Raw genomic sequence first — 12995 nt, 5'->3', positions numbered from 1 at the left:
AGGATTCCTCCTGACATAATGGACGCCTGTAATGAGCAATAATCTGTCTAAGAGCTTCTCACACTCTTCTCACACACATGCACGCACACACACACACACACACGCACACACACGCACGCAGACACACACACACACACACGCACACATTAATGACCAAGGAATGATGAAAAGATGACAGACAGACAGACAGACAGACAGACAGACAGTCACACAGACAGACAGACGGCTGGACTGATGGACGGATGGACATCAAGCAAAGTTGCCTTGTGCAAACCAGTATGAAACAACAGCAGTGTGAAAGTGTTTGCGGGATAGATCATTCACACAAGAGGCAACCATGAAAACAAACTCTTCATCTTCCTCACCCCCCTCCACAACCATACCCACCCCACCACCCTTTGCCTCCAGCAGCATCCTGACACCATCCATAAATTATAGCAGATTTTCATATTTCAAATTTCATCTGCATTCATGCAGTCCTGGCAGAGGCAAGAAGCACCCCCCCACCCTCATAGCAGCTCCCCATCCTCGTCCTCCCCAGTAGTGGCAACGACTGCTGCCTGGCTGGCTGCTTGGCCCCAGAGACCCTCCGCCCTAATTGAATTGCATCCTGTGATTAGATTATCCTTGCAGCAGCTTGCTGCCAATCTGAAGTATGGCCGCCTTCTATCCTACTTAACCCCTCGGCCCCCCGCCCCGCCGCTCCAGCCACACACACATAAACACACACGCGCACGCACACAAACGCATACGCACACTCAAGGCAGAGTGCCCGATATATTCAGCGGCCATCAGAGTTGGCCCGATTGGTTATTTTTCTTTGGCCGCGTCTGGCCTCGTAAAGACGGCCATCTTTCACCGACTGGCAGGCCCCGCCCGCCTGCATCTAGTTCGGCCATGTTGGGCTTCAGATTCGCCAAAGAGTGGAGATAAAACGAGTAATAATTATAGTACTGTATTGCCAGTCGCTCTTTGACAGGAACAAAAAGTTAACACACCAATAAAAAATGAACACACATGCAAGAAGCATGGAACAGACGTCATTATTTTTTAAAATGCACAAGTGAAAAATAATAAATCTTGAGGTTCAGTGTCCATTTTGTTTGAGCCATCATATGGATCAATTTCAGCTTGTGGAGTCGATTGTCCAAACAAACAAAGCGACGTAAAGCATCTAAAAGCAGAATGGTCTCATCTCAAGCCAGATGTGATTGTCTTTTACCGGAGTACAGAAGAATAAACAATAGAGGAGGAAGAAATCATGTGATGTAATTACAGGAAGCAATAGACCGTAATCACATCATAACACGACTTCTGTTGCATATGCAAGCACGTGCGTGCGCACAAACATTGCGGTTTTTGCATCAGGTCACGCATGAAATGAAAAGTCACCCGAGGTAACGTCTGCAGTTATCACGTAAGGAGGGGCCTTGTTCTGTCTCCGTCCATCGATTGATGCACCTTTTTATCTATCATCCATTTATCCCTCCATTCATCCATCCGTCAATCCATCCGTCGATCCATCCGTCCGTCCATCCATCCGTCCAGCCAGCCAGCTAGCCAGCCTGCCAGCGAGCCGACCATACCAAGCTAACTTTGAGGGGGAGTCTTTTCATCCATCTATCTATCCATCCATCCATCCATTCATGGGTTCCTTGTGTGTGCCTGTGTGTCTCTGTGAACTCCACTTTTCCTAATTATTGAATTAGCGGCATTAAGTGAGACGTTCTCTTCTTAGCCACCTGCTCCCCCCAGCCCCCAACCACCCCTTCACCCTATGCTCCTCTCTTCTTATTTTCCACCATCCATCTTTGGCCGTTAGCGTAGCCTCTAAAAGCTTTCTGACTGCTCCATAATGGGGGACAGCGCGGGGTCAGGGGGGCTGCTGGACTGTGTGCTCAACGTCTCCGCAGTGGACTACACCGGTGTTGGGGGGCTGCAGTAGGGGTCACGCGTTTGTGCTTTACATTTCCCAGAATATATTGCAGAGGTTTCTACATACTATAAAGACGATAGAAAACCACAGTGCACTGTCCAATTGATTTGCATTTCAAAAACCATAATAAGAAATATTACTGTTGATGTGAGTAATGTAAATCTAAACAAAAAATCATTTCAATTGAGAACAAAGATATTTTTGTCTATATTGTTTTTTTAACATTTTAAATATTGAAAATAAAAAATTATATTAATTTACAAAATGTATAAAACAATAAAGAAACATTTAAATGTATTCCAAAAATGTGCCTATGGTTTGATAACATGTCATGCCCATACCCAAACAACAAATTGGTTGTTACCCTGAGGCACTTGTGATGTCAGTTTCAGTCATCAGCAAGTGGCAAAATGGCCACCCCACAACGTTGGATAAGAACGGGTGGATTTGCTGCTTAATTCATTTTCTACAAACACAATATTGATCAGAAAACTATGTTTAGATAAGCAGAACAGCATAGAGCATAATATTGTAAGGAGAATGTTTGATGCTTTATTAAGAATTTAGGATAAATATCCCACATCATTTTTATTCTAATTTTTGAACAGTAATGGATAAAGAGCTGTGTCACAAATAAAATTCCATACTTCTTTATATTTTACTCTAACTTCCTAGTTTTGCTAATGATTTTTTATGATACAAAATATAAAATTAGTCTGTGTTTTCCATTCATCCATCCATACATTTTCATGACCTCTTATCCTGTCAAGGACTGCTGGTTTGGTTTACTTAATTGATTCATGGTAATTTAACATGAATATTATAGAAACAAGTAACAAGATTGCAAATATTTTGATGTCTGTTCATGAACAGTAACATCTATGAACCAATCTCCGTTATTAGCTATTTGTTTTTATTTTTAATGTCTCCTTTTTCGAGTAGGGGGGGGGGGGCTACTAGAGGGTGGCGTTTATTGGCCAACAGTGTCTGCTTGGAGATGGAGGCTGCATGCATGTGTGCTTCCCCACCTTGCAGCACAGTGCTCATTTACCTAATGCTCGCATGCGCAATGCCCATTTGTCATCAGTGACACACACACACACACACACACACCAGTCACGGACCACCTTAATAACAACTTTTACCCGCCCCCCACATCACCCCCTCTTTCCATCTTGTCTCTGCTGCTGGCTGTTTAAACTCACATCCCCCCTTTAACGTCTCACTAATGTAATTAGAGGCTGGCTAATGGCTCTCCTTCTGCTCTGCCCACACACACACGCACGCACGCACGCACGCACGCACGCACGCACGGACACACAAAGGCAACATCTACAAAGTAAGAAGGAGGGAAAAGATCAGAGTGGAAGATGAGAACTCTGTGTTGATGTGCATGTAAGTGAGGGTTTTTGAAGGAGGGGGTCGGGGGGAGTTGGCTGCTGATCCACTGACCCCTCCTTCCAATTCCCCCTCTCCCCGCTGGGGAGTTAATCTATACGGGGCGGGTTGGGGGGTAGGCGAGGCAGAGACAGGTGCATTTCTGGGCAAATTGAGTTAGCCGAGACATGCCACATCCAATTGGGCCAAATTGATGTGAGAGTTTGCGATGTCTGCCGCGGCCATTACAGCAAAGGTCAGCGTGACGAGACAATGACATCAATCCCGTCCACGTGGACCGACGGGTCCCGGTCCCGCCGAAAGCTGCTTCTGATTCTCATGCAAACCTACGAGGAGGAGGAAGTAGAGGGCGGGTGGAACGATGGCTTTTAAAATAAAAGACACAAGAATAAAAGACAAACAAGAGCCCATCTGGCCCCTTCCGTCATGTTGTTGCTCTTACATAACTGAAGCTACTTGGCTCATCTTAAGGTTCATTGATGAGTGTGACATGAAAAATGCAACGCTCAAACTCAAACTATTAAATAAAATGTATCCTATTAATTGAACTTGTTTCCAGACCTTACCCTCTACCCCACTCAAAGTTAAAATTAAGTGTACAAAACGGTCACAAATATAACATGTTGTTTTTTTTAGGAAATATAATACACAAAATGATCCTCCAGTTAACTTTGAAAAAAATTTAAAAATATGTCATTGGAGGAAAAAATTGTCCCTACTGAAGACATATTTTTGACAAGTTTGTACAATGAGTACCGTAATTTTCGGACTATAAGTCGCACCGGAGTATAAGTCGCACCAGCCATAAAATGCCCAAAAAAGTGAAAAAAAACATATATATGTATACAAGTCGCTCCTGAGTATAAGTCGCCCCCCCACCCAAACTATGAAAAAAACCGCGACTTATAGTCCGAAAATTACGGTAATAAAAATGCGACCTTGTGATCACAGCTAAATTGTTGACAATTACGTAAAATGGTATGTGCAAAAATAATGGAAAATAAGCCACATGCTGCTTCACCGGGACTATTATTATGATTACTATGACAACTGTGCAACATTTAAATAAGAACCTGCCGGTGTTTAAATCTTAAAATAGGAATACTGCTGCTATGTAAGAGTACCGCTAACAATACAATTTTAATGATGATATTTTTCACCTCCTATCCAATTGCAATATTAGAAATCAAATGAGACGTGCTTTTTAGTTGGAATGAACACAGTGTCAGTATTGGCACAATAAAGTTCTCATATGACGCATCCATTGAGGCTTTTTCAGCTTTTTTTCAGCACTCGCGTTGCAATCTGGTGCATCACTGCCAGTGTAATTGTTCTTATGAACACATATTGCCTATCAATTTCATCTCCGGCGTGCCGGCGTGGCCGCTTTGGGGTTCTTCGACGCCCCGGCTCTCCTCTTGGCAAATCCAATAGAAACTTCATCATACTGTCACCTCGTGGGTTTTGGGAGCGCGCCTTCCATTTTGAGAGCCGTCTCCGATGATCACATTAAGCTTTATTGCTCCTCTTACGCTTTCCACCGAGTCCATATCATCCCTGGGGCCGGCGGGCTTTCATTCCGAGGATTCGGCCTGCACTTGGGACCGGGCCCGGACGACCTTTGACCCCCACCTGATTTCCACCGTAGCGAACACGTGGATTGAAAAAGACCACAGGATCCATTTTGAAAACACCGCACGCAAAACAGCGATGCATAAACATGAATCCTAATGCGACGATTCATCATTAGGCGACCGGGGGCCTTTGGGGTCCCCTCGGTGGGCTCTGATCAAATTTGCAGCCGGCGATGATGAGGAGGCCTGCATTCGCTCGCAAAGTGCACACGCGGCGATTTGTCACGTCAAGATGAAACAGCGGGAAGGAAGGAGGAGGGAGCATGGGTGGTGTACAATGTCAATGGAGTGAGCAGTCAAACGTGCATAAGGGGACAAAATCAATGGTTTTGCTTCATGAAGGTGTCCCAATACTTTTGCCAGATTCACACACACAAAGTTTTGGTTTCTTGAGATGAACTGAAAGGGCCAAGGGTAACATTATACACAAAAAGTCCTATTACTCTACATCTAAATCTGTGTGAGTGAAAACTCCTTTGCTGAAATAGTCCACCAACCACCAGGGTTTGGCATATCGAGATGCTGATTACACAGCATGACTATTGTACCCATGTGCCTTAAGCTGGATGAAAGTAAAGGCCACTAAAAGATGTCACATAATTTCACTGACGCACCGACGATCACAGGTAACAGTCAGGTGCCATTCATTTCATTAAACTGGAGTTCCTCAAGGCATTGTTTGAGGTCCCATCACTTTTGTTAAAGCCGACTAAAATAGTCCATATTTGTGTCCCAATTCTAAGTCCTTATACTGCATCTTGTATGCCGCCATTTTGGAGCAGAGCTCCCCGAGGAAATGTTTGCAGTCACACCGTTTTCCCTACTACATGCACCCAGCTCCTTATTAGTGATGTGCCTGGTTCATGTCTTAATGGGCCTTAAGCAAATGAGCAGCGTGACGCCTTGTTGATGCAGGTGGAGGCCGCAGGCCAAATCAAGTGATCATATCCAAATATGAAAGTAATGCTGCTGGGGTTCACGCAGGTGCTTGCATATGATAATGCATCGCGCACGGAGGGAGGGCGTTCATACAAACATCACAAAGCGCCGAATAACACCCGACAACCTTGACATTTTATGATGGATGGCAAAAAACGAGGGGCTACTGTAATTGTGGCCCGCCCGGCTGCGCTTCCTCTTGGCGAGACCCCCCGCCTGCCCGCCCGCACAGCTCCATTAAAAAACGCTCCATCATTCTCTGCGCCGCCTTGTCGCCTGCCGCTCAGATGACCATTAATCGCCTCATTCCAGTAAAGCCGGTCGCACGCACAAAAGGCCGCTGTCTGTCGCTTAATGCATGTGTGATTAAGCTTTTAGGCATTATTAGCCAGCAGGTCCTTGTATAGAGGGGCCACATGCCTTCAGGGGGCCCGCGGATAGGGTGGGAGGGAGGGGTGGGGTGCACGGCATGGAGAGGGAGGGAGCCAGTTAATGACACTGACCCTCACTTCCCCAACAGCTATTGAATTCAACAATAATAACGGGTCACGCGGCTGATTTATGAGGCCGCCGAGGCCTAATCGCTGTCGATTGCTCATGCGGAGGCGGGAGGGCGGTGCGCAATGGACGATAAAATATGCCTTGACCTCCCAGCGTAAAACTGATGATGCTTCAAGACGCTTTCAAAAACATTTGGGAGGGAATGTGTGGCAACAAGAAGGCAAACAGGACCCGCTGCCCTTCCCCATACATCAGCCCATATGCGCACCCCCTTCAGCATCCCCATGCAATGTCGTCAGCATCCCAAGCAATTCATTTTAATGGGGCTTTCAAAATTAAATGTATTATTATTGTTATTGCTCACTTTATATCGTTATTCCTACAATTAGTGCACCCCAGTCACTTAGGAAGATATTTCAAACTGCGCACCACCTTTGACATCTTAATACAGTCGTTCAAAAACAGCAAAACAAAAATGTAAATATGTATGTAGTTAGTGATATTACAGTTTGCGCACTTCCAAGGGTGCATGCATCAGTTGGTGAATTCTCGCAAGAGCAGAAAGTTTAAAGCCGTGCATCCCCTTCAGAATCCTGAAACAGTTCTTGAAAACAACAGCACAAATAAAAATGTGTCTTACTATGTCCCAATTCTCATTCCAGAAAAATTGTTAAAAAATGCACGGCCTTCTACATCTTGGCACAACAATACAAATGAAAACAAAAACATTCTATCCTGTATAATTCATATTAGAATTTGCTCATTTCCAATGGCTTGTGCTCCAATTTGGGAATCTCTGCTAGAAAACAAAAGGTTTTCTGCGCAGAACCTTCAACATCCTGATATGGTTCTTCAACAACAACAAGACAAAAACAAAAAAAATAACACAAAGTAAGATTGTTACCTCACTCCAAGTGGTGCGTGCATTAGTATGCGAGTCCCTTTTCCACATGTTTCAAGCTCTACTTCTTCTTTTTGTGTTCTTATTCTTCTTATATTGAATTATCATCATCATCTGTACCATTATCTTTGTCATTATTATTATCATTATCACAATGAGAGTTTCAAATAATCATTATTCAATTTGACGCACCATCAGTGGTGCACACACCCGTTTTTAATTCATGCTCTGAAGCAGTCTTTTAAAATCCTGACAGATGGTGCATGCACACTGCTTATTAAAAAAAAAAAAAAAATCATTAAATTTGTACTCTTGTGCACCCCCTGAAGAACATTCATGCAGCCCTGTTGTGCTCGCACCACTTTGGGAATCACTGACAAAGGGTTCAGCCTTCAATACCCCAGCTAAAACATTTCACACATCCCCAAAGAGCCACACTAACAGAACCGAGATTTTATAAACGACAAATATGTACGAGCTTAATCTTCTCAATTTGTGTATAAAATCACAAGGTGTGCACCCACCATGCCTGCGCCTCCCTGCACAGTACGACTATGCAGCAAACAAGGCACGGTTGTGGTGGAGCAGCCAGGATTAAATTACAAGTTTATTTACAAGCCGAAATCTTATGAAGGCCATCGAGCAGTCGCGTTAAGCAGCTGCCTGACCAAAACGATGACAAGCGCTCCCGATAAGAATTTAATCCCGACGATTTTATGAATCAAATTCCTGAACGCCGGGCAAAGAGATTTAATGATCACGTCTTTTTTTCCTCCGTCCAAATCGGATTTGGACGTCGGGTCGATGGGTATTTGCCTGCGTTAATGTCCACGTGGAGGTTGGAGTCATTTAGGGATTGATCCCCTCGGCCGTGCCAAGGCCACGTCGGAGGCTCGTACATTTCCTGATCTCATCCCTGGAATGAGATTTTTATGCTAATGCAGCAACCACGGGTCTTCTGCCTGGTCACTTAAAGGCTGATGGAGGGACAGATGCGCTTAGGAGGCTCCTGCTTCTTGGCCCTCGCACCCTCACCGCCTTTCTTATGGCCAATCCTCTATATGGTCAGACCACTTCGATGAACCAAACCAAAATGGCCGACTTTCTTTTCAATTTTGTTTGTCGGTGCTTGAGACTTTTTCGTGCGCGCTGTTATGACAGCTATGTCCAGCTAATTTAGTGTTGATGGATAAAACTGGAATTTTCCCGAAATAGCTGCTTCAAATAAAAGTGCCTGATTTCCTGGACATTTTGATTTGTGAAAGGGATTTTTTTTCCTGTTTTTTGTTTTTCCAAAGCTCTGGAATTTGCCTAAAATGCCTGCTTCAAACAAAAATAGCTGACTATCTGCTCAAGATATGAATCCCTAAAATTTTGACATATGACATATAAAGACATATGACATTCTAACAGGCTGGTTGCACCACCTGCCGCCTATGAACAACAAGTCTGAGTGCATCTCTGCCATATTTTTATGCTGGTGTATGCACACGCACTTATATACACACACACACACACACACACACACACACACACACACACACACACACACACACACACACACACACACACACACACACACACACACACACGCACACACACACGCACACACACACTAATTGAATTTTGGTCTTCTCCAGATGTCACGTTCCATCTGCATGCCGAGAAACACGACGTTTCTCGAACACAGCTCGCGGCTACTTTGTTGTCACATTTGTCACTGAGTCTAAAACAAGACATTTCGTGTAGCTGTTGAGGGGATTCGTGGCATTAAAAAGCACATTTCCGATCAAATATGCAATATTTTATAGTGTGTGTGTGTGCAACCTATCTAAGACTGCCTTGCTCTCTAAGTGTGTACCAGGGCCTAAAAATTTGATTGTATGTCAAGTGGACTTGATACATGGACTATCTATCTATTTATTTATTTATGTATTTATTTATTGTTTTTGCGCAAATAATGTAACCCTTTTCTTGCTTGGTGTCCAATTGAGACATCAAGCTTAAACGTTGCTATAAACACACATGCACACAGAAAGTGAATGGGAGGCCTTATCAATGATGACAATGAAGAGTGACAGAACGACCCCTCCCATCACTCGTTACCACCTCCCTAAAACATACACACACACACACACACACACACACACACACACACACACACACACACACACACACACACACACACACACACACACACACACACACACACACACACACACACACAAAACGGCATTCCTCTGCGGCGGGCGGACAACGAGGATGCAGCATCAGAGTGCACCTCGGTTAAATTGAGGGGAGGTGCCAAGCATTGTGCTGTGATTTATTGAAGTGAGGAACATATTCGCGGGGCCGCCTTCCCTTTGACGAGGACTTGAATGTGAAACTTTAATGGCCACTACATAGACTCACTTTTCATGAGTTGTTTAATTAATGACTGACCGATGTCGAACATGACTATTCACTGTTTTTATAAAGTATTGTTTTATTTTCTTGTCCTTCTTTATTGTACTATTCACATGGGGAAAGAAATCCTTTTATTCTTGAGCATTTTTGGTGGGGGTGCATTCCCCCGTTTTTCAGAATAGCTTTTCTGTTTTTTTTTTATGAGACAAAAGATCTGTTTATTGGAATAATTTTTCTATTTTTCTGAATATTTTCCCAGTTGTGTTGTTTTTCGAAATTTGTTCTGCTTTTCGACCCCCCAATTTTTTTGTTTTCCTATTCTCCACGTTAATATTATTTAAAAACTGACAAAATCTTAAGAAATAAAATTGCAAAAAGTACGATGACAAATAAAACAATCTGTATTTATTTATCGTTTTGAATGACAAAATATGAAAGATAGACATTTTTTACTTGTTCTGACGATTTTATGAGCGGTATTTGATGTATTTCAAAATATAAACGATACATTATGTAGATTTTTTTTTAAATTATTTGCTTTATATTACATTTTGCTCTGAACCGTCTCATTGTTTGTAATTTAAAGTACCGTAGTATTGACATTGAATATTTTTCTGTTCATTCAAATAATAAATATTAAGGTACAGTATACTTACATCTATTTTCATTTACTCCAAATATTTTAGAAAGGCTATATTATCAATTGAAGCAATGACATCAACATGATATTGATCAATCTCGACAGACGAACACGTAAATACATCAAAGCCCCGTTTTTTTTTTGTTTTTGTTCATTGTGTGGCTTGTGCCGGTGTCCCTAATATTATGTATGACCAGTGTCCCTAATGTTATGACCAGTGCCTTGCAGCAGGCGTAAACATGGAAAAAGACGCTTTTTTCCCTTTTTTTCAAAAAGAACAAAGAAAAAGAGAGCCGGTGGACTATAGAGTGAAAGAATAAAAGAGAGAGCGAGCGAAAGAAAAGCAAGCTTTTAATTGCGTTTGGCCTTGTGCTTCCTTTTGAGCCTGATTCGATTATTTTTGGTGCTTTTCCCCCCTCTTTTTGCTGGACGCCAGACGCGTGGAGGGAGGGAGGGAGCTCGGTGTGCTCCATTTGGCCCTTTTGGCTCGCCGTAATCGAATTAGCTCACTACTTGGCCATCAAGCACCAGCTTGTGTGCAGAAAAGCCAGAAAAAAAGAACATTTCCATAATATGCTGTGCAAAGAACAGAAAAAAAAAAAAAAAAGCTAAAAAAATCCACGCACAAAACCCACTGGGGGAGTTACGTGATAAATGACACATACACACACACGTACACACACACACACACACACACACACACACGCACACACACACGCACACACACGCGCGCGCACACACACACATATCTCACACATATTTCTTTGTGTGTCTTGACATATGAAGGGATTGACAATAAAGCTGACTTTGACTTTGATATATATATATCTATATCTATATCTATATCTATATATCTATAGATATAGATATATATACATCTATATATATATATATATATATATATACATCTATCTATATATATACATATACATCTATCTATATCTATCTATATATACATCTATCTATCTATATATATATATATATATACACATCTATCTATATCTATATATATATATATATACACATCTATCTATATCTATATCTATCTATATCTATATCTATATCTATATATATATACATCTATATATATATATACATCTATATATATATACATCTATCTATCTATCTATCTATCTATCTATCTATCTATCTATCTATCTATCTATCTATCTATCTATCTATCTATCTATCTATCTATCTATCTATCGTAACAAATTATTTGATCAGAAAATGGATGGATGAATTAAATAGTACACTTAAAGCAAACAAACACGATGCACTTGAAATGCATTTGCATGACTGGCTTTTATGCGGGAAAGTACTCTATTGAATTGATGGCGCATTTTAAGTGTTCGTTGCGTGAAGACAGTGAAATCTGTATTAATATACTCATGAAACGCGTGTCAGCATGATTGTTGTTTGATTAGTGGGGTGACTGTTTACTGCAGCGCGGGGACGCATAAAAGCAATAATAAAAGCAATTGAGACAATTAGGACAATGTGGAAGTCGATTGAATGACAATGGAGACATTTTGATGTCTTTAACGACTATATGATTGGTCTTATAGTTGTTGTATGTTTTTTAAAATAATACATTAAACTTTTAAAGCATTCGTTGTTGTAATGGTTTCATCATTCACATTTCATTACAAAAAAATTGCACCAATGATAGACATTAACGAATTATGAAAAAATTGGAAGCTAGTAAATAATTATTATCACTTGTAAATAGACATGAATATTTAATCCCCCCCCCCAAAATTGTTTTTCCTAAAAATGTTAAAATACAATTACACAAAAATATGAAATACATTTACTTCAAGTGCTGTTGAGGGAAATAATTAGTTTAGTGGACAAATAATGGAAAAGAAAAATTAATATTGATATGAAAAACATCAGGAAGTTTGTAGAACACTATAAATATTAATGATATTATTACTGGTGAAGATTTCAATATGTAAGAATCTGTATCCATTTATTCATGAATGGTAAATGGGGTTCATAGAATGTAAATAAATCACTTGTGAAAAATGGCTCATTGACTGTCAGAATAGTGATGTCAAAGAAAAGCATGTACAATGATGTTCCTAAAATATGTTTCAGTATTTTTAATACTATGGCAATTACTCCTAGCATAGAAAAGAATAGAATGCTAATATCATTCTATCCATGATCACAATATACACAGAAAAAATGGACTTTTGTGTCGCAACTCATGAAATATACACAAAACGACGACAGGTGCTCGCGTGACACAACCTTGTTTTGTTTTTTTGTTGGGGGGGGGGGCAAAAACGTGACATTGAGCATTTCAAGATGGAATCATGTGGACAAATATTCAGCAGATGAGCATCCTGTAATTCGCATTGGAGGCAAGAGATAGAAAAATGGCGAAAGTGTGGCAAAAGGTTCTCAGGCTGCCTTTTAAAAGCTTGGGGCGAGCAAATTGCATCAGGGAGAATCGTCACCCAACTTTCATTATTTCCAAGTGCTGTGATTGAATTAAAGGGCAAAAGGAGGGCTGCTCTCCTTCTCTGCTTCTACTGCGGCGCTATTAAATTCTAATTAGAGATGCGGTGGGTGGGTGGGTGCGGTGTTGTGGGGGGGATCAATGATGCTGCAGCTCGGCCGGACGACGGG

This window comes from Syngnathus acus, chromosome 10, assembly GCF_901709675.1.
Source record: "Syngnathus acus chromosome 10, fSynAcu1.2, whole genome shotgun sequence".
Classification (NCBI taxonomy): Eukaryota; Metazoa; Chordata; class Actinopteri; order Syngnathiformes; family Syngnathidae; genus Syngnathus; species Syngnathus acus.
Note: the sequence above shows the minus strand (reverse complement) of the source record.